The sequence below is a fragment of the Xenopus laevis genome, chromosome 5L (assembly GCF_017654675.1).
Source record: "Xenopus laevis strain J_2021 chromosome 5L, Xenopus_laevis_v10.1, whole genome shotgun sequence".
NCBI classification, from domain to species: Eukaryota; Metazoa; Chordata; class Amphibia; order Anura; family Pipidae; genus Xenopus; species Xenopus laevis.
The window spans coordinates 43,716,463-43,740,732 of NC_054379.1; positions in this window are offsets into that span (position 1 = coordinate 43,716,463).

Below are 24,270 nucleotides of genomic sequence, written 5' to 3' on the forward strand. Positions count from 1 at the left end.
AAAGAGGAATGCCTGAGATAAATACACCCAAATCTCAGGGTCTCTACATTCTCCCCCCACTTAGAAACGTCAACGTCCCCGTTGACAAACTAAACAGTTACTCTCAAGTGCACAATAAATCACATTTTAAATAACATTTACTATTTGTACATCACGCTTCAACAGCCTCTCCAGAGGACTGCCCATGGTACAATGGATCCTGTAAACAAAATATTGCAAACATGCATTTTTCCTGAGCACTGTATCAATACTTAAATGCAACCTCTTACTGGGTCCACGGCCGTGGCCCTAAATCCTATTACCTCGGGATTAACCCTACTATTACCAACACTGTACTTAAATCATGTATTCACATTTCTTTTATTTATGCACTTAGGAGGGAAAAAGGGAATTGGGATTTTGGGACAAGTGTCCCTTAACTATTTACAGTCTCTGGGTTGTTTGCCAAAGTCCTCCTTCCAGGTGGGTGCGATTCACCCCTAGAGTGGCTAAAAATAAAGAACCCACTACAGAGTCCAACATGGTTTCAGTCATGCTGCAGATCAAACCTGAATCTCTTGACTCCAGGGGAAGCGTCCCCAACTCGAAGTGTCTCAACCCAGAGGTTAATAACAAAAATAAGGCTCCATTCCTTGAAGTCCATAAACAGTTAGCTTGAAAAACAAAGTGCAAACAAAAGACCTACTCCGGTCACTGGGGGTGGTTACTTCACCCTTCCCCCACAACAGAAAACATCACCCTCCTAGGTGTGGCATGGCAGCAAGAGAAAAAAAACAGACCTTCTTAACACAGTCCTGTTTCTCTTCAAACCATATAGGTGAACCGCACCTTCAGATCCTCATAAGGCACATAATACTTTGGATGCGGCTTCTCCACCATTCCACCCCCGGGTGTGGCTACATCGATGCTGAAGAATCTTGGGTTGGGGTTGTTGCGTCCGCAACTATGCACCCGATGGCGTAAAACTGTGCGGCCCCACCACCATTCCTTCTCTATGGAGCGAACAAATCGCCAGGATGCCCTTCTCTTGACTGTGTCAGGGTGGGTCAGGGAGTTGCCAATGCTTTTCTCTTTAGCACAAATGTCCTCAACCACCCAATCATCCACTAGCTGCTCCATCTTGTCATACACCCATAACGGGGCATATGGCATGTAATAACCCCACAGCCGGAACACCCGAAAATTTATCACCCGCTGAATGCGGGAGACCTGGCAGAAGATATCAGGATCCGCTTTTCCTGGCAGAACCCAAAAGTTCCTCTCCTCCTCTTTGGTAATCTTCTCGGGTGCCCAAAAGCTGTGAGGTAAATGGAAAAGTGGCGCCTGGGTGGCTCCATCTGGCTCTGCTTCCAACAAATCTCCCTCCCAGCCGGAAACGGACTCCGCCCTGAGGGACTGCTGAGGTGTGCACACTCCTGGGGAATAGGCCGTCGCCATCTCTTTGATAGCCTGGAGGTACGGAGGGTGTGTAGGCGACTCCTGATCCTCACCTCCCATGGAAGCTGGGTCCGGCTCCTTTTCCTGAGCCTCTGGCACCTCGTGCTCTCCCAGTGTGGCATCCCCTCCTGAGGGTAACGATAGTAGTGGGCTTTTCTTACTCGCCTCACAATCCAGGTTCGCCACCTCTGCAGCGTCATTCCCTTCTAGCGGGTCATGGAGGGCGGCAAGCGTGGCCTTCAAGGTGTCACCAGGTTCCGCAAGCATAGCAGTAATCCCCCTGACAATGACCGCCTCTCTCTCCTCCACCTCCAGGTGGTAGGACAAACTGGAAATAGTAGCGGATCCAGGACAGGAACTTTTATGAATGGCCGCCATTAAAGCCACTTCTACACCTGGTGCATGATACCGAGCCTCATCCTTCAGGGGTCCCAACCAGCAAACTTGCTGGCAACCGGGGCACTGACTTTCCGCCACATTCAATGCTCTGTAGGCCTCCGATCCACATCCACCACACAAGGGTACAATGATCCGGTCTCCATGTTGGGTGATTTTCTCAGCAAATATCCCCATCCACATGTATCGATAACCGGTATCAAAAGCCATTTCGTCCTTGGGTCTAGTCGGCAAGGAGCAGGCACTTCCTCCAGAAATATCCGACATGCTGTTTTAGTCACAAAAAAGTATCTGCGGTTCGCTAGAATGCGTCCACTCACTTTTCCAGCTTTTTTCACTTTTATGCCTTGCAAAATGGCCCCCGTGACATCAGCGGTTTAGCTCCTCCCTCTCGCTTTGGCGCCACTGTCTGGTGTCCTGATTGGCCACCAGCGAATTTCTCGATCAGGGAGGAGGGATCAAACAGGGTGGATGCTGCTGACGTATGCACCTACGTCACCCACCAGAGCTTTCGCGCCTTCCTTTGGCGCCAATTTGCCCAGTCCCGATTGGTGCCCTTCACTGACCTAATAGTGTGGGTAGCGGTCTCTGCGGCCGACCTCCTCCTTCAGGCCACAATAAATTTAGTGCTATCGGAACTCAGGCTGCAAACTGCGCAAGAAGCCTTTTTCCTCTCTGGTCCGGCACTGCAGCGCCTGTCACACTTTTCTCTCACAGCAATGAGTTCAATAAAGATATCCCGGACGAGCCCCCAAATGTAGCACACCCTTGAGTGAGCTTTTGCTGTGTATTGAGGCTGTGTGTGACCAGGCTAGCACTGCTATTAGTGTGCCCCAGACCCCCAGTGTACCCGTGCAACTCCTTGCAACTCCCGGTACCTGGTGTGGATAAATGCAGCAGTAGATTCAGCCAGACAAGTCCTTTGCAGTAAATTATAACTGGTTTATTAACAGAGCACCGGCAAGATCATAAGTTACAGTACTTTGATGTTCACTACAGTAACAATAGCCTCCAACAACAATATTCCCTCCAGGGGGGTAGAAGATGCAACAGACGGAGTAGAAATCAATATAGATCAGTAACAATAGACTTGGGAAATAGTTACCACTCTCACTGGCACTATCCTTTATGGTTGAACACTAAGGCATGGGTTTCTCAGCCTGGGGTCTTGTATCTTGGCACCGGACTTGATCCTCACCTCACCCACTGTATTCAGCCTGGGATCTTGGGTCTTGGTATCCTATCTGGTCCTCAACTCACACACTGTAGTCCCTGCACTAGTGGTTCAAATACCACGGGGTCCTAACCCCACTATTTCTCCTCGTTGGAGCCACATCTGCTCACTAGCTACCCTGTGCTGACTCTCACTCCTAGAGTGACTATTACTGTAGTGCTATCCCTATCTCACGCTTCACTAACTTTTCCGGCAGACCTGGACCTGTAGTACCTCACACTGAGGCAAAGTCCCAGGACAGACCCAGACCTCATGGTGCTAAACCCTTTTATATTATCAAACCATGCCATCTAGTGGACAATCCCCAGGTACTAGTGTGGACCCAGCTAGGGACATAGCTGCCTGAGTTAACTAAAGGACCCTTAGGTGTCCAAATACTAAAGAGGAATGCCTGAGATAAATACACCCAAATCTCAGGGTCTCTACATGATTTTCTAGTAGACTTAAGGTAAGAAAATCCAAATTACAGAAAGATCCATTATCCAGAAAACCCCAGGTCACAAGCATTCCGGATAACAGGTCCCATACCTGTACTTTAGTACAACACAGGAAAATAATTGGATCCAACAAACACTTTAAGCCTTCAATTTCTTATAATAATTGGATGAATTATATATACTATTTCTACTATATATATATATATATATATATATATATATATATATATATATATATATATATATATATATATATATATATATATATCTATATATATAGCGGTAATTTACAAACAAATCTCTCAAAAAGTGATGGGAGTAGGAGGCAAGAACACAATACTCAGTAAGTGATTTTTAGAAAGGCTAACGTGGAATTCTGGCAGACTGAGAATAGTCGGTGATCAATAGATTATGCTCAGAAAGTGTATTTAATTTTTCAAGCTGATCAAATATCGATTGTATCATAGCATGATAGCAGTGTAGTGGGGCTGGAGAAGGGGTGGTGGAGGCTAATGAGGGAGACATGTTTGTCACAGTCAACTAGGGGACGGAAGGGTAGGGGGGACTAGTCCACAGCTTGTCCGAAGCAACAGATTCACCATTTTGGTGGAAAATGCTGTGAAGGAGAGCTCTGAACTGGTGTGTATGGAGCAGGCTGACTCTCAGAGCACCCTGGGAGGCAGTGACTCTAATACGGGTGGTGGGGGAGTGCAAGGAAGGAAAGGCAGGTTTTAGTTATAGTGGATTCAACTATTAGAAAGGTGGATATTATAATCTGTCTTAAGGACCCTTCATGCCGAACAGTCTGCTGCTTGGCTGGTGCTAGGGTTCAGCATGTGGTGGAATGAGTGGACATATTATTGGGTGGGGTTGGTGAAGACCCAGCAGTCTTGGTACACATATGTGCAAGTAATTGAAACCCTGTGCAATATTGACAAAAATGTTTATTCCCATAAGAAGTAAATGTAGAAGCACCAAGAGCCACCCTATATGGCTTAAAGGGATACTGTTGCAGAAAAAAGTTTTTTTCAAAACGCATCAGTTAATAGTGCTGCTCCAGCAGACTTCTGCACTAAAATCGGGTTTTTAAAAGAGAAAACAGTGATATCACCGCCCTCCCTTCCCTCCCATCAGCAGCCTATCAAGGGAACAATGGGCAGCTAACAAGAAAGCAGCTACCCGACACCTCTGCTGAAAAATTTGTTTGCATCCCTATCCCCACCTATTGGTAGACATTAGAATAGCACCACAACCTAGGTCGTGGTTAAATGCAGTGGGAAGGGGAGAAACAATTGCTGTCTCAAAGCAGTTCCATCCTGAAGTGCTGGCTCGATCTCAAAGCTCAGAATCAGGCACAAAGCACTGAGATGGCTGCCTCCACAACACTATTTCAGCTAAAAAAAAAATTATTTTTTGGTACAAGAAATTTTTTTTAAATGGTACAGTGAATTATTTGCAATGTAAAACATAAATCATACAAATCATGACAGAATCCCTTTAATATAGAAGTAAAGAAGTTAATAGGAATGAAGAGAAACTGCAAGTCTGTGGGGACAGAAGCTGCATTTAATGAATATAAACACTATAATAAATGTTGAAAAACAGAAATCCGGAAGGTAAAGATAAAAAATGAGGAGTGCATTGTGGCAGAGGCTCTTTTAAATAATGGTACCAATATGGTTGTAGCGTACAACAAAGCTTCCTGATTCCCCAGCCTCTCCAATTACTTAGCTTGGTGTCCGGAAGAGAGGTCGGCACCTTTCCAATATACATGAGAGCAAAAGAATCACCAGACACTCGACCAGGCCCGGACTGGCAATCTGTGGGGCTGCTATAAGGTGCCATAGAAAGTCAGGTTTTAGTGGGCTGGTGGTGGCTGTTTGGGCTTCTGTGTGGGCTGAGTGGGCCTCTGTGTACCTGAAATGCTAGGGCCTATTTTAATTCTCAATCCAGGCCTGAACTTGACAGCAGGTGAAGCGGGGCGGACCCCTGCGTGTTTATTCAAGTCTTGTGATGTAATGTTTCGGGGGCGGACCCCTTCGTCAGACATGCAAAGTGGCGTGCACCAACCTCATTAATATCCCTCGTAATTAAACACAATTACCACATTATAACAATTCAAATTTCCTAATGCAAAGCACAACATGCTTGCCAAAAGCATTAACTTGCTAATAACCCCTTGTATAATACATAATAAGATAAAAGATAACATTATGCATAGAGAATTGTGAATAAGACACATTGTGAATAAAAAAAAATTATGAATAAAAGGTTGTGAGTAAAAACATCCTGTGATCCGCATATATGTGAAAATGTCCAGTGTTTTCTTCTTTTCCATTATTGGTTAATCCAACATGTTAATGCAAGATACATTATTACCTAAAAACCAGTGATAATAAAGTTAAAAGCATTTACACATATTGAAAAGAGTACAAAGTTTAAGAGCGGCATCCCGTTCATTACTCCGTATGACACCCATGCTAATGCTATACGTAAAACAGTAACTAAATACTGGGGGGTTTTAAAATCTGACCCTAAATATGGGAAATTATTTGCACAGTTACCATTATTTTCATATAAAAGAGGGAGAAGTATAGGGGATCATTTTAACAGGAAGAAACTAATACAAAAAGAAAGTAGTTTGGGACCCTCAAAAATGAGTGGCACGTTTCCATGCAGAAATTGTGGCAGAAGTATAAAAATACGTTTAAACAAGCACAAATCAGTTATCCGCAACTATGTACCCCCCAAAGAGGAGGAAAGAACAGGGTCAGAGAAAAAAAGAAAAGAAACTACGCTGGCACGACATTTTCACGAACAGGGACATAGGGTTTGTTAACTGAGATGGCAAATCTTAAAAGTAAGTGTCAGCAGCAACCAGAAGGAAATAAAAAGAGGCTATTACAAAAGGAGTGCTTCTGGATTTGGCTGCTACAGACAAAACTGCCACGAGGGTTAAACGGGGAGTTTAACTTGAATTGTTACTTATAAAGCTTTACTTGTATCTTTTATGTTCCTGTACCTAATTCGTTGTAGTTACAATGTTTCATTTATCCCCTTCAGATTGTTTCAGTGAATGTGACTAAGACCAGGGAAAGCTTTCACTCAGGGTAAAGTAGTTCCTTTTCCTTTATTATTAGTATTGCCGTTCTTAAACTTTGTACTCTTTTCAATATGCTTAAATGTAACTTTATTATCACTGGTTTTTAGGTAATAATGTATCTTGCATCAACATGTTGGATTAACCAATGATGGAAAAGAAGAACTGTGAAGATGTAGAATTATCTCTCTGAATCAGTCGTACAGGCTGATAGATTAGATAGCTTTAAGAAGGGGTCAGATGGCTTTTTAGCAAGTGAGGGAATACAGGGTTATGGAAAATAGCTCATAGTTGATCCAGGGACTAGTCCGATTGCCATTTTGGAGTCAGGAAGGAATTTTTTCCCCCTCGGAGGCAAATTGGAGAGGCTTCAGATGGGGTTTTTGCCTTCCTCTGGATCAACTGGCAGTTAGGCAGGTTAAAATAGTTGAAAGGTTGAACTTGATGGACGTGTGTCTTTTTTCAACCTATCTTTCTGTGTACTCATTTTGTCCTCAAAGTTAAAAATTGAGGATCAAATTTAATTTAACATTTAAGTAAGAACAAATTGGAGACAATACTGTACTGTTAGTCTTCTGGAGTGACTGGCAATGATATTGAGCTTTATGGTGTGACAAATAACTTCAATAATCTCAGGACAGGCAAAAGCGCTTTCATCCTACACAATGCATTTGGTCACTGGACATTCAGTTATTTAATCGCTGGCTGCAGTCGTCTGTAGGTGCATTAAAGAAATCAACTTCTCTATAAAATTAAACTAAAAAAATGATTCTCAGAGGCATTTTGTCAGCTTCATTCACTCTCACACTGCTGGCAGAGCATGGAAACATCTGCATGAAAAATTTATTTTTTAGACGACAAATGGTTTGAAAATAATCTGCCCTCCTGTATAATGCGTGGGTAGATGTGTTCTGTAAACACTGACATGAATGCTATACGAATAGATTAAAACTTTGGAGAATTGCCGATTCTTCCTTTGTTAAAGAACTAATATTTGCAAATAATAGAAGACAAGGGAAAGTCTTAAAGAGACATGTGTGTGTGTTTCCATTAATATGGGTTTACCAGAAATTGTATCTCTACTGAGATTTTACTGGAAGTACTTAAATCCCTGGAGATCCATGGCAACACTCATCTTGGGATCATTTCTAATGAATAATCTTTATGTATAGCATGGTTCTGCCATGACTGATAGTTATATGACATTCTTTTTCCCCAAAGAGGACTAGTGAGCAGCACATTCATTTGTGATACTGATCCATGACTTTTGCAAAACCCCTCGACAGCTGCCATTTGTACGTTAATAAAACAAGGAATTCTGGGAATTATTGCTCAAGTAGCTGCAGAAACACTAATCCAGTTCAGCAGACTGGCTCCTTCAAAGTGGTTGTATGATGTAGAGAGGGATATTCTAAAACAATCTGCATTTTTTATTATTTGTGGTTTTTGAGTAGTGATGAGCGAATTTGGCCGCCGGCGTCTAGTTTTTGGTGCCGGCATCCAAAAAAACAGACGACCGCGTCAATTCACAGCAGTTTCACTAATTTATTCGCTGCAAATTCGCGCCTGGCCATCACTATTTTTGAGTTATTTAGCTCTTTATTCAGCAGTTTTCCAGTTTGCAATTTCACCAATCTAGTTGCTAGGGTCCAATAACCCTAGCAACCATGCATTAATTTGAATAATAAACTGAAATACGAATAGGGCCTCAACAGAAAGATGAGCAATAAAAAGTAGCAATAACAACACATTTGTAGTTTTACAGAGCATTTTTTTTTCAGAAGAAGGCAAATAATACAGAAACTATAAAAAAGAAGAAATGGAGGCCAATTGAAAAGTTGCTTAGAATGAGCATGTATGTCCTTCATCGCTGTCTGATTACAGTGTAATATACTGAAGCCAACATTACTCAGTGATCTGTGTATGTAAAATAATACAGAAAGAAAGAAATATAGAATGATGTCTAACAAAGTGCTGCTAATCAGCATTCTCATAGGCACATTTTCCTGCATCTGTAATTAGTTTTTCGGTCAGCAAAATTATCATTGATTCATTTTCTTGCTTCTGTAATTATGTTTGGTCAAGTTACGTAGGGGGATTAGTGGGACAGTTTTATAAAGGTTTTAGATCATCTTTAAATACAATGTGTAAAGTCAGCCCTCATAATCATACACAGCTGCTGCTCAAACTACATTTCCCAGAATGCCTTGGGTTACACATTTGGATCAGATGCCATATTGGAGTCACTGAAAAGAGATGGGATACTGAGACGAAGCACAAAAGCTAGCAAAAATGGATGTGCCCTTCTTTGGTGAAAACCCTTGATGAAATGAAAGCTCTCTCCTTCAGTCACCATCTAACTACACATTTAGGGGGTTATTTACTAAACCTTGGTTTTTTTCTGGTTGAGCATTTTTGGACAAGAACTTAATAGAAATTGTCAAGGTTTATTATACCCCGAAGCTGCTAAAGTCTGTATCCGAAAATCAACCAAGGTCAAGCAGAATTCAATGGAATGACCCTTGTACAATGTGAAGATATTGGGGCGTCAAATCTGAAGTTTGTATGATGCTCAACTTGGCTTTTTTTAAAAATTATTTTATTAATAAATAAGATAAAATTGTGGATGGGAGTTTGGTCGAGCTTGGTTTAATAAGAAGATTAGATAAATTTGAGTTTTTTTAAATAGCCCCCTAAGTCTAATTTCTTACAAATTGAAATAAAGGTTCTTCAAATGCATTCTCTTTTGGTTATATCTGAATCTTTTTGTAATATCTGTTCCTTTTGGTTTAACCAATCCAAAACTTTCTACAGATGATACCTCTGTACACACTTGATGCTTCCTTCTATTTTTTTGCTTTCAATTTTCTTCTCTTGAGATTGGAAATTGAAAGACTGTTACATCCATCTCGCATTTCCTGCAAATGACATCTCTAGACCATCCTGCTGATTTTAGTTCTCTTTTTAGCTGTAGCAGAATACATACGATGTTGTGTGTTTTCTCTTTGCTCTGTATAAAGTAACAGCAAAAGGTGAAAGAAAAATGTCTAATAAGAAGTGGATTGCATGGATTGAAGAAAGGCTATACGTGAACATCAAAGGAGCTTGCCTAAGATCACAGTGTAGCTCACCCCTTGGGCTAGCAGTAGAAATATCACTACTGCCTGTAGCAGTTCCACAATATATTCTGCCTTGGTCTTGCTGCATAAATTCTTCTTCTTTTCTAAATCCTTTACTAGATTAAATAATAGTGCAAACAATTAGCTGTAGTAATCATAACTGATGATTGTCCTACCCAATAATGTTGTTTTTCTTCTCATTGGCTATAGCTGCTATACTTGTTTATATATACTTTATTGAACTTTCATATAAATTAGGGCCTCTTGGGGCCCTTGTACCTCCTGGGCCCCCTTGCAGCCGCAGGGTCTGCTTCCTCTATAGTTACACCCCTGTCTTTGTTGCCCCTACTGCTCTTGTGGGTCACATGATTGCACATACACACACAGGAACATAGATTCACATAGATTCAGAAACTCCTGGCTGTTCTAGGTCTCCTGCTTCCCAAGGACCCCCAATGGTCACAGTGTTTCTTCTTCCTATAGTTACTAGAAGCCACCTCCCATACAGTCAATTTTAAGCAAAATTTTATAATTTTGAAAAATGATTCCTTCTTCAGTACCTTGTTAGTGATGGGCGAATTTGCGCCGTTCTGCCGAAAAATTAGTGAATTTCAAGCGAAATCCGCAAAACTTCAAAAATTTGTGAAACAGCGGATGCCGGCGTCCATTTTTTTTTGACGCCAGCGAATTATCGCGTCCGTTTCGCGAATTTATTCGGCGGTGGTGAATCCCTCAAATTCACCGCAAATAAATTCGCCCATCAAGTAAGCTGCATAAATCCATACTGGCAAATATTGGGTTTATTTAAGGTTTAAATGATTGTAAGTAGGTACACTGGTTCTCATTATGGAATGATCCCTTATCTGGAAAATTTCAGCTCCCAATCATTCCTTATAATAAATCCTATACCTATACCTATGATGAAAAATAACCATGGTTATGTCTCCACTGAGGTCATCCTCTCTCTCTATCTATATCTCTTTATACCTTCATCTACTGTATGTGTGTCAAATTTTAAAATGAATATAAAAATTGAAGGTTTAGATCTTACAGGGTTAAAAATAGCTTCTATGTACAAATAGGCTGGTTTGTTTTCTGAGGGATATTTTATGCTCATGAATGAACCAAGGATACCTATTTCTAACTGGTAAAAGCAAAATCTTCTAAGTTCCCTGTGTGACATAAAATTAGTCTCACTGGTAATTAACTAGAAAAATGATTGACAACAAAAAGAATATCATCAAAGACGAGTCAATTAGATCCACATGTGCTCCTCCTGGGACATCCTTCGGAGACTACACGTGAAACATGGTCCTTATTAGATGTTGACTGAGATACTGTACTAACACCTAATAGGACATTATTTACAATTGTGATCTACAGTTCTTATTATAACTAGAAATATCAGGAAACTGTGGACCTCTGAGACATTGGCCATAACTTAAGGAAGACAGGTACCCTTAGGAATATTTGACATGATCATTGGCAAATAGTGTCATCTGGCAAATCAAATGCTCAACAGAGAAACAATGTTATTTTGACAGTTATCTGAAGCTTCGACATACAGAGTGTAAACCAAAAAGCCTCCCTGCAAAACAAATGGCCACATTTACCTTTAATGTATTTTCAGAAGCTGCTCCTTAAACTAACAAACAACCAAGCCCAGTGACATTTATCACAAGTTATGCTCCATATTTGTATAAAATAAAAATACATTATTTAATAATATATATATGTGATAAACATTAAGGGGGGGGGGACAAAAATCAATGTGTACAGGAATCCTCCTCATATTGATCAGTATATGACTCCCATCGTTCACTGGAACATTAACTGGGGGTTGTCAGATCTCTATGCCACTAGGTTGGAACTGAGACAACCAATGCTGAGTCTTAGGGCAAGGAATACAGTACAATCATCTGAAAGGTGCCGTGTAAGCTTGTGGATACCCAGCCTGGGCTTTTTCAAAACAGTACTGAGGTTAAGCAGAATAACCAGGTCAACACACAAAAGGGAGACACATAGCAGGCAAAATAAATGTTGTGGCCGGAAAATTTAGAAAAACTGTTTTGACAAACACAGATGTATAGACTGGGAAAGCTTAAAAAACCACTCAGAAAGGTAATGGCCCAACATACAAGGGCTAACTCCTCAGGACAATACTCAGCAGTGTGTCTACCTGAGTAAGATCAATAGAACCGGGATGTTGGCAAGTGGCAAGGATTTAAAAATGCCAGAGAATTCCTTACCACTCGAACTGGAACTCAAATAGCTTGGGTAAATTGTGAAACATTTTCAAGATTACTCAGTTGCTTTAGATTTACTAATATATACTAACAAACCAACATCCCTACATGCAGGTGGTAATGAAGAGACATCAGCATGCCCTAAACCATTTCCTGGAGGTTTTTGACCCAAAACAATATAATCTTGCCCCATCCACACTCCATTGCACCACTGTCTTACTCAGCTACAATCAAGGTGAAGGTCAAAACATGATGGTCTAGCAGCTCTGGCAATCTGTCTTTTTATTCCTCAAAATAGTGGTCCTATATTATCATAACAGATCATGAGGAAATAGGAAGGATATTAGAACACCTGTGTAAAGGTGGCCATAGACGTGCAGATATACCTTCATATCAGACGAACGATCATTCGGTGCCATCTCCCGACCTGCCACTAACCATTCTGGTTAAATAAAGTAGTAAAAGAACAGATCAGACGATGTTCTGCCCCTAACAGCAATCATACAAAAGTTATGTCCGACAAAAGCTGGTGACAATCTTCTACTGATGTCGTCAGATCGGCAATACATACAGAGATATTATCGGTAGCCGACAAAAAATTTCTAACCGGTCCAATCAACTGAACGACCGATCTCCATCTCATGAAAAATGTAGGGACACTCTACACATGGACCAAAAATTGTACGAAATCATATAATATTATATATTATAGTGTAGTAGGAAGTATGCAGCTGCAAATAGAATGATTATCTTCCAACAAGTGAAATGTTATAGATTTAAGATTATGATTGCTATCTCAAACCATTTTATCTGAAATATAAAAATAGACACATTTAAATGTTTGTGGATAAAATAATAATTCAAACCCATGAGCATATCTAATGGTCTGATTCTATGCCCTAAGTGCTTATCTCTGAAGAAGTGATTTCCTAAAGCTGGCACCAGCTCTGAGCATGACCTCAATTTGCGCCGTCCAGTTCTCAAACTAATTAAAAGAACTATGTCTAGGAAATGAGTTGTTCAAGGTTTATTACATTTCAAAGAGCAGGAGTTATCTACAGCACATATTCTAGTATTCTGTTGCAGATCTGTGGGGATGGAGGGATTGATTTAAAACTGATGAGAAGCTGGTGCCGCACCAAAAATATCTATGTTTCTGTTTAATTTGTAATAATTCCTTTTGAAGGATTCCTTTGGAATCAGCATCCAGAAATGGCAGACACAAGCACAAGTCTGGAGTCCAAAATCTTCTCTACTTCATACTCCTGTTGACTGTCCATGGTGATAGGAGGGGGAGACTGATCCGGAGAGAAACTTGAGGATGCTGTCCATACACAGTCAGGAAGGGAGACTTCCCCGTGGATGTGTGAAATGCGTGGTAGATCAGACCAATCATCCTGACAGAGGGAGATGTGATTCCTCAGGAATTGTTCCAATGCTTGATTCACTCCCCATTGGTTTGAGGATGGCAAGCAGAGGAGAATTGGAGCACAATACCCAGAGCCTTACATAGAGAGCTCCAAAATCTGAATTCAATTCAATATGAATTGGGAACCTCTGTCAGGGACTATCTCCGCAGGGAAGCCATGTAGACGGTAAATTAATTGAGTGAATAGCTGGGTGAGTTCTACTGCAGAGGGAAGTTTCTGAAGGGGAAGGTTACTCCATGATGAAGCCATGGCTAAGTGGGTCCATGGACAAGAGTGAATGGGTAGGGGTTGTAATAGACCACTGGGATGGGAATGGCTGGGCTTGGAGGTGGCACAAGTCTTTGACATCCTTACATATGGTCAGCCACCAGACTAGTCGATTCAAAAGTTCTAAAGTCTTTCCAATGCCAGGGTGGCCGGCCTGCTTGGAGCAATGAGTTTGCTGCAAAATGGGGAGATGGAGGTCGGGTGGCACAAAAGCCATTCCACTGGGTGTATCTGGAGGAGCAGAAGACTGACTTGACAAGATTTGACTGGCAAACTGAGGAAGCAAGGAGGAAATTACTTTGACAGGAGGAATGACAGGATCCAAAACCTCAGTAAGACAATCTGCAGAGGTGAAGCTCCTGAATAATGCGTCTGCTTTCTGGTTCTTAAAGCCAGGATGATAGGTCAGAACAAAATTGAAGCGGGAGAAGAAGAGAGCCCACCTCGCCTGCCGGGGACTGTATAAATTCCAAGGATGAGAGGCACCTTCCAAGAGATGATGCCACTCCTCAAGAGCAAGCTTCACTGCCAGGAGTTCACGATTCCCAATATCGTAGTTTTGCTCCGCTGAGGAGAATTTCTTGGAAAAATATGCACGCAGGTCCTGGTCAGGGATCTGGAAGGCTTCCAAGGCAGGCGGGGGCCAGGGATTAGGATTACCTCCCTTTTCGAATTTGTGAAAATCTTAGACCCCTTCAGTTGGTTGAACAGTTCAGAAATTAGGGGCAAGGGGTAACGGGTCTTAATCTTAATTTTATGGGAGTGACAGGCAAGCAATGGTTTTGACAGTATGAACTCCAACGGGAGATATGATTAGAAGACAAAAGGACAGGTAATAATCAGGAACAATAGTTTTTCTGTATGAAAAGTCCCAATCTGCAAAGGTAATTCCTCCATTGTCATTTAGATGATTTCAGACATTAACGATCTGTAATCAATTGGCAGGAACCGCAAGGGAGTAGACAGAGGGTACAGAGGAACACCCATGTGTTTGGCAAAGGCAGCGTCCATGAAATTCCCTGCAGCCCCGGAGTCCAGGAAGGCAGAGATGTTGATTGTCTTAGTGGCCTGACGAATCTGCAAAGGCAGGAGAAACCAGTGAGAACTCCCTTGGAGTACAGGTGCAATGCCCCCCCACATGTAACACCCCAGTTTTACCTTGGTGAGAGGAACCTACCGGCTTCAAGGGGCAGGGCTTGGCTGTCACAGTACAGACACAGGCCAGCTGAGCGTCTTCGAAGTTTCTCCTGCTTGGAGATATGTGCTGTTCTGACCTGCTGTTGCTGGGATGAAGTAGGCAATAAATGGAGTAGGCAATGAAATCTCTTGCTGCACTCCTTGTCGGATTGATGTTCCCTGAGCCATGTACTGTATCCACCTTGATGGCTAGAGCAATCGAAGCTTCTACTTGTTTGGGAAGATCCCTGGAGACCAGATCATCTTTAAGTCGACTAGACAGCCCTTGGTAGAAGTCAGCTCCATAAGCCTCATCATTCCAGTTAGTTTCTGCCATTAAAGTTCTAAAGTCAATAGCATACTCATGCCACTGCAATCCCTCTGTCGGATTTGCAGGAGCCGGGAAGAGGCACAAGCAACTCGCCCGGGGCGTCAAACAAAGTTTGGAAAAGCCTTGTCAACATTGATCAGAGGGGAATTATTTTCCCACAGGGGGGTTGCACACTTGAGTGGTTTGCCTTCCAGCCTGGTCATTACGTACCCCACCTTCACCTGCTCAGAAGTATATTGTGAGGGTTGAAATTCAAACTGTATAAGGCACTGGTTAACAAAGCCTCTGCAGGCAAGAAGATCCCCATTTGTGGGGGCTCACTAGCTGAAGAGACCACATGAGTAGGGAGAGGTGCCACCGGGGAAATGGGGGCCCAAAAGGCATCTGAGAAAGGAGAGTATCAAGTACCTGCCCAATGAGGACCTGCTAAAATTCATTTTAGGGCCCCCAACATATCCAGAGGATGTCCTTTTTTATCAATATATATTGAAATTGCTCTTTATTTAGGGCCTCGTGGGGCCCCTATACCTCCTGCCCCCCCCCCCCGCAGCCGCATGGTCTGCTTCCTCTGTAGTTACGCCCCTGAAACATAATGCTGGTATTCCATGAAATCGCATAAAGTGGTTTATTTAGTGTCTCAACATTTTTCCCACATAATCTGACCTTCCTCAGGGACAAAAAGTGTCTGTCGAAGCAAAAACATTTTAATACCCTATACTGTGAAAATGGGGCCATGTTTAGTTTATTAACCCTATAAGCTAGCTTGAACCCAGACATTTAACATTATTTTGACATTATATATAAATATAATATATGGTATTCATTGACTAAGAGTCACTGCACAATCAAGCAACATAGAGTGAAAGTCATTTGTTTTTAAAATACAATGAGAAGTATTAAGGAAAAGATCCATTTTTACTTAGCCCCAGTAGGGGGGCTAGAATAAAGAGATCTGGCTCTACATTTAAATAATGTTTAGAATTATTTTGAAATATCAATGTAATTCAAAATCCATCCAGAAGTGCCAGATGATCAGAAGCCTATGAGGATCATTTGAAGATAATAAAGGTCTTTACATTTGCCTATCAGAAAATTAATACGCCTCTCTTGATAAAAGGTCTCCAAAGGGAACTAGACAGATGCTTGGTGAAAAAAAGCTACCGCATATCACTCAACATCATTTTGAAGTCGTTGCCCTAGAAACCAACTAGTAACAATAGGGATGATTGAAAAGCACTTACTGTTTCCTTATGATTGTGTAGAGCATTTTCAGTTCTTTAATGAAATGTAATAACACAGGAATATTCCCTAGTTATAAGGGAAAAGGAAGATGAATGTGCAGAATATGAGAAAGGTTTAGGTTATCATTTCAATTTCTGTCAGATGTCGTTCTCGTTAGCCCCTTTCATTATGAAAAGTATTGACTGCAGTATTAATGTATACATTTCTTATTGCTTTAATTACATTTATTTTAATTTTAGCATTGCTCGACTACTTATTGCTGGACATACTATAATATATTTTAATAGGTTAAATAGCACATATACCTTCCTGAAAACTGGCTTTGTCTCCCCCTAGCTTTCCAATGTAGACACCCCTATCTTAATTAAACATGCCAGAGTATTCTTCAATGAGAATCAGCCAATGGTACAGCAGTATCACATTGTTATATAACATAAAGGGATTAGTGAGCAGTTTTTGCATGTCAATATTACACGGCTATCAGACATCACAAGGGCAGATTAAGTGGTGTTCTGAGATAGAGAAATCAGCTAAATGTCTATGGCAACAATCATATGAAACCAAGAAGAAAGAGATTGCAGAATTTTCATTGGTAGATCCTCTTTCATGCAGTCTAGGGATATTATTTTGTCCATCCCTATGGTTCCTATACAGCATCATGCATCAGCCCTGGATAATATGCTGGAGAATCCTGGGAATTGTTGTCCAGCCATATTTAAAGCATGGGGGGGGAACTGAAGTCCAGCAACATAAGGGTAATTTTCACAAAGCAATATGGCTGAATACTTTTCTCCAGCTCTAGAGGCCTATTGGTCCTATGAGTAGAAAATAATCCGCCAAGCAAAATCCCAGCAAATCTGTGTAAAACTAGCTTTTAGCATTAAGAAACTGCATTAAATGTAAATAATTGTTTAGCTTCTCAAATGTTAGTCAAAATACATATTTTTTCAAATGAATGATTATTTGCTTTAAAGGAGGAAAGGTTAAAAGTAAGTAAGATTTATCAGAAAGGTCTATATAAATACACCCTCAAAGTAATGCTGCTGAGTCCTCTGTCAAAAGAAACACCACATTTATTTTGTTTTATTGTATACATGTGGGCTTCTGAATCAGACTTAATTCTTTCACTTAAACCTCCAGGGCACAGGCTTGAGCATGCTCAGTTTGCTCCTCTCTCACTCCTTTCTCCCCTCCCTGCTGTAATATGAGCCCAGAGCTATACGCGAGCAGGGAAAGACTCATGCAGGAATTGATGTCACAGCAGTCAGTCAGTTGCTATCCTAAACAAACAGAGAGAGCTTCTAGAGCTGTTTACTCGGGTATGGTATAACATTTTGGAGAATAAATATAGTGTTATAGCTTGCACTATTGTGGCGAATCTATTGGCAATAAACTGCCTCAGTAGATTTCCTTCTGCTTTAACATGCTCATCTGAAGTTCCTTATATCTCTGACTGCAGGACTGAATTTATGGGAAGGCTACAAAGGCCTGGGTTGGTAAACTGTTAGGATCTGGGAAATGGGTGCATCTTGTATCTAACAGTGGTATTAGTAGCTTTTTTCTTAGGGATGTTCGGGGCACAATTCCCTGTTTGGGTTTCAGCCTTGTGTGAAACTCAAAGGTAGCAACCCTACATTTAGGCCAGCCTGGAGGAACAGGGCCCCAGAATCTGACTATGTTTGTCTGTCTATTCTAGCAACTGCAAGTTCAGCATAAGGGGGTTATTTACTAAACTTCGAATTTTTCTGGTCTGGATTTTTTGGGGAAAAAAAAGCCTGAATATTAAAATCCGCCATCCTTAGACCATCTTAGGTCATGTATAAGTCAATGGAAGATCTCCCTATCTCAATTTGAAGATATCGTGGTCTGCACTGGCTTCAGCCTGATAAACGGACAAATTTGGGGTTTTCAGGAAACATCCCCAAAAAATTGAGTGATTAGGGAGAAAAGTCCAATAAAATCATACGATTCAGGTTTTCTTTCGATTTTATCGAGGTTTTTACCAATCAGATTTATTCAAGTTATTTTATTAATAAATAAGGCAAAATCAGGAATGGGAGTTGGTCAAGCTTTTTTTTAATTTAAATAATGAGATAAAATCAGATTTTATCAAGTACACACTATCTACAGTAATTAGGGTCCTGTCTGTTTGCCTCCTACAAAAGTTTCTGCTCTTAGCTCACTGTTGTAATCTTCTGTTTTGAGCATTAAGAGAACTGTTTGACTTTCCTCTCCAACAAGATCTGATGCTGGCTTCATACACTTGCCCGTGTGTGGAGCCCTACAACAGACTTCCCCAATCGATATCTGGCTATCTGAATATCGATCAGGCAGGGGTTAAAATCCAGTTGTATCACAGGCTGTATCTGTTGATGCGGTACCACGATCTGACTGCCCGTTATGATCCAATCATTGGACCCTAGGGCCCACAATCGGATCAGCCCAATACCCACCTCAGGGTCGCCAAAATCGACAAACGAGTGGATCTCTATGTGTATGGCCACCTTAAGGCACAGACCAGGGTGTGGAGTTGGGTGGAATTCATCAGCACAGGGAGCTGTGTATCAAAAAACCTGTTTCATTTCAGGTTCGTGTGAACATGCACCCGTATGAGCACCATAACATAGGTGCATGAAGCGGAAGAGGAGGGGCAGTTTGGGGCAGGGGAGGGACAGACAGGGGAGGGAGGGACAGACACAGGAAAGACAGACAGAGGGGGGTAGGCAAGACCTGCAGATGGGAGCGAATCTGGACTAGGGGTAGGCAGAAGAATCTAGTTCTGGCCCTGCTATTATCTTTATTTTTTTTAGTATGTGCTGCTGTCCATATTTTAGAAGTAACCAGGCCAGCCAGCTCTCAGCCCCTGCCTCATGCACGATTGGCTGAGCATATGCTGCCGGCCCACACACTGCGTATCTGCGTAAGATTGAATGTGTACAATGACATCTGGTGGAGCACATTGGCCCAGTCTCCAAACATTAATGGTGAGCTGGGAGCGGCTACATTTTGTACCTCCTATACACACACACACACACACACTCAAGAGCATATACAGTATATACATACTTGAACTTACATATTAAACCTGGAAATAACAGTGAAAAAGATATGTTTTGGTTCAGATTTATTTTGAAACAATCCTATACAGCCAGTATTACAGTACATAGCACTGTGCCTAGCTGTAACTTGTATACAATTGTCCAAAGAAGAATCACCATCTTGCAACACATTTTTCTTTCATTTAGCAGCTACAATTGCCACTTATATTACTACTTTATGTTCAGACAGAAATCAGCAGGGTCAACAGGGTCTAAAACACTCTATGTTATGCTGTAACTAAGGCAACCGTGTCATGGGCATCCAGGGAGTAGAATTAATCATTATAATATTATATGTATGATGGCAAAATGACATTGTGTTTGCACATAAACTCCTTGTGTGGTGTAACACTCTGCAATGAAATTTATGTTAACGTAGGTTGACTCATATGGTTAGAATTATTACATAGAAAGTATGTAATGGATGATAATGGATACAGAAACATGCAATTGTGTATGTATGATACCTGGGAGAAAATCCTAGAGCAGAAAGGGGTAATAGAGGAAACAGAAAGTTTTACAGTTTACTGTACATTATATAATTGAATAAGCCACTGCAGTCTATAGGATAAATAACAATTTGAAAAACGAGGTCTAATACAAATGCTGTTCAGCAGCTAACAGTCTGAGACAGCTATTGTTACTTTACTACCCTATAGTCCTAACATTCAACTTGTTTACCAGCAGGTTGAGGTTCCAGAATACCGCCACTTCCCCATTCATTCCCCCCCCCCCCCAAAATGAACATTGTTATCCAAGAATCCTACAGATATAAGCAGCTCAATATCTTTTATAGGGGGTTAATACACTTCACCCAGTGGCAGACAAAATGACTCTCCCCAAACATTTGTTCCTTTGACTTTATGTTGTCAACTAAATGGATTCCTTTTTTTTAAATTATTTGTGCATACTTGACATTCCAATTATTTCTAAACTCCCCTCTATGCTGTAGCTCTGCTGCGGATAAATTCTAATCCCCTCTTTATTCAGATGCATGAGGTTTGTTTTACTTTTTGCACTTTGGTTACTTGGAGGAATATACAAAGCCTGTATCAGCAGTAGGATTGTATTTATTATTCATTTAAAACCTCCCCATTGGCATCTGTGTTTTTGTTTTGTAAGGATTATTGTCCTTCGAGCTTTGATTATTATCCTCGAAGCACCCCTGAGCTGATTAATGTAAGCTTTTCTAAAATGGCTTGTTTTTCTTTGGTTTCTTGCAGACTTATTTTGAAAAATATATCAGACTGGAATAATATTATGTGTCAATGAAAGGTAATCTTCAATCAAACTACATGGCAATTTGCTCATGATTAGGGGCATTTTATCAACGGTTGGGGTTAGGACCATAGATGATGAGCCAATAGATTGGCAGGTACAGAAATGCCTTATTTGAGAGCCATGTATTATGAAACAGACAGGGGTTATGCTATTAATGTTCAATTTGCTATTGTACTGGAGTCATGGGTTTGATTCCATTTTTGTAACACGGTTTAACTTGTAGAGGCCAGCCCCCTCTCCACTAAGTGGGACCCAGCAAGGATAATAATAACCCATAACAACCAATCAGCAGATAGTATTTAGTGATCAGCTGTTTACGATTAATATTCTTACAACATTGTATTATTATTATTACATGTTTATAATGTGTCCAACAAATCCCTCTGTACAATAAATAGATGTATACAATGAATATACACATTACAAAAAAACAACCAATAGCCAACAGAAGCGATAAAGAAGGCCCTGAGCAAAAGAGTTGACAATCTAAATTGAAATCAAACATCTGATTGGTTGCTATGGGTTACAAGATCTGAGCAAATTTTCTAATTTGGCTCAGATTTTCTATTACAGTACCCTATTTTCGTCCTTTAAAAACTATTCTCCTATTTTATCTTTACTCCTTCAAGTCTGGTTTCTGGTCAGTTCAATTTGAAGCCGAGAGCTACTGCAGGAAACTATTTTCCTTGTCCCAGTAGCTGTCTCCCATTAAACGGTTTTAATTAGTGATGAGCAAATCTTTCCCCTTTTGCTGAAATATTTGCATTTTCTTTGCGGCTGCAGCTGATTCCAGCCAGCGATCTGCCGGGGGGGGGGGGCCTTGCGGGGGTGCAGGCCCTGGCCCAGTTGCACCCCCGGTATTTACGCCACTGTCTTGCAGCATTTTTGAATTTAAACAACATTGAAAAATTTGCCAATGCTGAATTTTGCCACAAATCCATGCCTGCCAAAAAATGTCACACTCACCAATAGCACTGATCTACTGGTGAAGCTTCTTATATGTTTGGTCATGTTCTGCTTTTGAGAAAGTAACTTTTTCCTGTTGATGCTGAAAACACAGAATTTCACTGCAAATCCATACCTGGCAATAAGAGGATCATTTTACTACATTTTCTTTTTAATATTCTGTTTTTTTATGAGTCCAGCACACTATAAATGATGCTGCCTTCCATTCTATCATGAATCATTTCCTATTAACATTCAACAAATTTGGAACTCAGAGGTTTTCTGTCCACTTGTGTGTCCCTTGCTCTATTACAGTAGTTAGAGTTGAGCTCTGATAGCGGTTTCAGCAATCTGACAGTACTATTGCTCATAATGAAATCCTGTCCTTGACCGCTGTGGATCGGTAGAGGAAATGTATTTGATCAGTATGTCCATGGACATCATTTTATCTGGTTTATGGGATAGTTGTTGAAGTATAGTGATATATGCCTAGAAATAAGCAATTGCATTGATTGTACAGGACAGCAAAATGTATTTGAATTAGAAAATGGTATGGTACTGGATGGCATTACAATAATTATAACAGAGTTTATTAAGTGTGGAGAAACAATGAGCAAATGTATTTGCACTGCTTATAAGTATTTTTAGCTTTTAAAAGTTGATTTTGTGTTTGTTTATTTTCTGAAGGGTAATAATCACAAATACAAACATTAAAACTTTTCACTATCCCCCTCTTAGCAATCTGTCTCTCTACATGTAGCTTTGTATAGGAGTCAGTTATTTTGAAAGACACTTAAAGGGATACTGTCATGGGAAAAAAAAAATTTTTTCAAAATGAATCAGTTAAAAGTGCTGCTCCACTGAAATCCATTTCTCAAAAGAGCAAACAGATTTTTTTATATTCACTTTTGAAATCTGACATGGGGCTAGAAATATTGTCAGTTTCCCAGCTGCCCCGTGTCATGTGACTTGTGCTCTGATAAACTTCAATCACTCTTTACTGCAAGTTGGACTGATATCACCCCCTCCCTTCCCCCCCCAGCAGCCAACCAAAAGAACAATGGGAAGGTAACCAGATAGCAGCTCCCTAACACAAGATAACAGCTGCCTGGCAGATCTAAGAACAACATTCAATAGTAAAAACCCATGTCCCAGTGAGACACATTCAGTTACATTGAGAAGGAAAAACAGCAGCCTGCCAGAAAGCATTTCTCTCCTAAAGTGCAGGCACAAGTCACATGACCAGGGGCAGCTGGGAAATTGACAAAATGTCTAGCCCCATGTCAGATTTCAAAATTGAAGATAAAAAATCTGTTTGCTCTTTTGAGAAATGGATTTCAGTGCAGAATTCTGCTGGAGTAGCACTATTAACTGATGCATTTTGAAAAAAACCATGTTTTCCCATGACAGGTTCCCTTTAACTCTAATCCATTGTTTAGGTAAAGGGAGCACACACCATGATATCTGACCTGCCAATCAAAATCTGAATCACATTAATGCATGAAGGGAGACAAACCCCTGTAGTTCTATTTCTATAATGCCTCTAGTAAATAGGAATTTTATTGGCATGGTCTGTCATGAAGAACTTGGGCAGTCTTCCAAGAATGACGAATTTTCTATTCTCCATTATATGTCACAGTCAGCGCATTTCACATTAAGGGGCATATTTATTAAGGGTCGTATTTGGAGTTCATGGGAGTTTCTAAAAATTTGAAATCTGAAAAAAAACAACCAATCGAAATTTATTGAAAAGTCAAATTTTTTATATTCGGGTGAGTAGGATCGACCTGCAAACTCAAATTGTATTCGAATCTAATTCAATTGAATTCAATTTAAGTTTTTTTAAAAGAAAAAAAAATAGAGTTTCAAAAGTCCTCAAATGACCAAACACCATTGGTTGTAGGAGGTCCCCCCATAGGCTAAAACACCAATTCAGCAGGTTTTAGATGGCGAATTCGAATTCTTAAAGAGGCAGTACATTTCAAAATTCTCAAAATTCAACATTTTTTTCAAACTCAAATGGAATTTGGACTATCCCCTTATCGAATTACACTTAAATAAACTTGAAATTTAATTAAAAAATTCCAATTTTCAATTTGACCCTTGATAAATCTGCCTCTAAATTCGGATAACCAGGAGATTTTTTTTAATCTGTAGTTGTTCCCGAAGTTTTTCTTCAACTGAAAAAGTATCTGCTTTATCCACATATTTGATTACAAAGAATGCAAAAAAAAAAACAAAAAAACAGGCTAACATTTTAAATTTCTTTTTGGTGAATTATCTTACATCTTACCTTATCTTAACCCCTAGTCCTCTATCTACAGAGGACTAGGGGGCACAGGATAGCTTTATGATTGATGTAGATCCCCTTTAAGTAGATGCTGCCTTCTTTGGAGAGCTTGCAGGCACCAATGCAAATATTTTTAGGAAAGGATTATATCAATTTAAAGGGATACTTGTATTAACTTGCTGGTTTGTCTTTTCCAGAACAATATTTTTTCTTTTTTCAAAAGGTCAAGAACGTTAGTGGT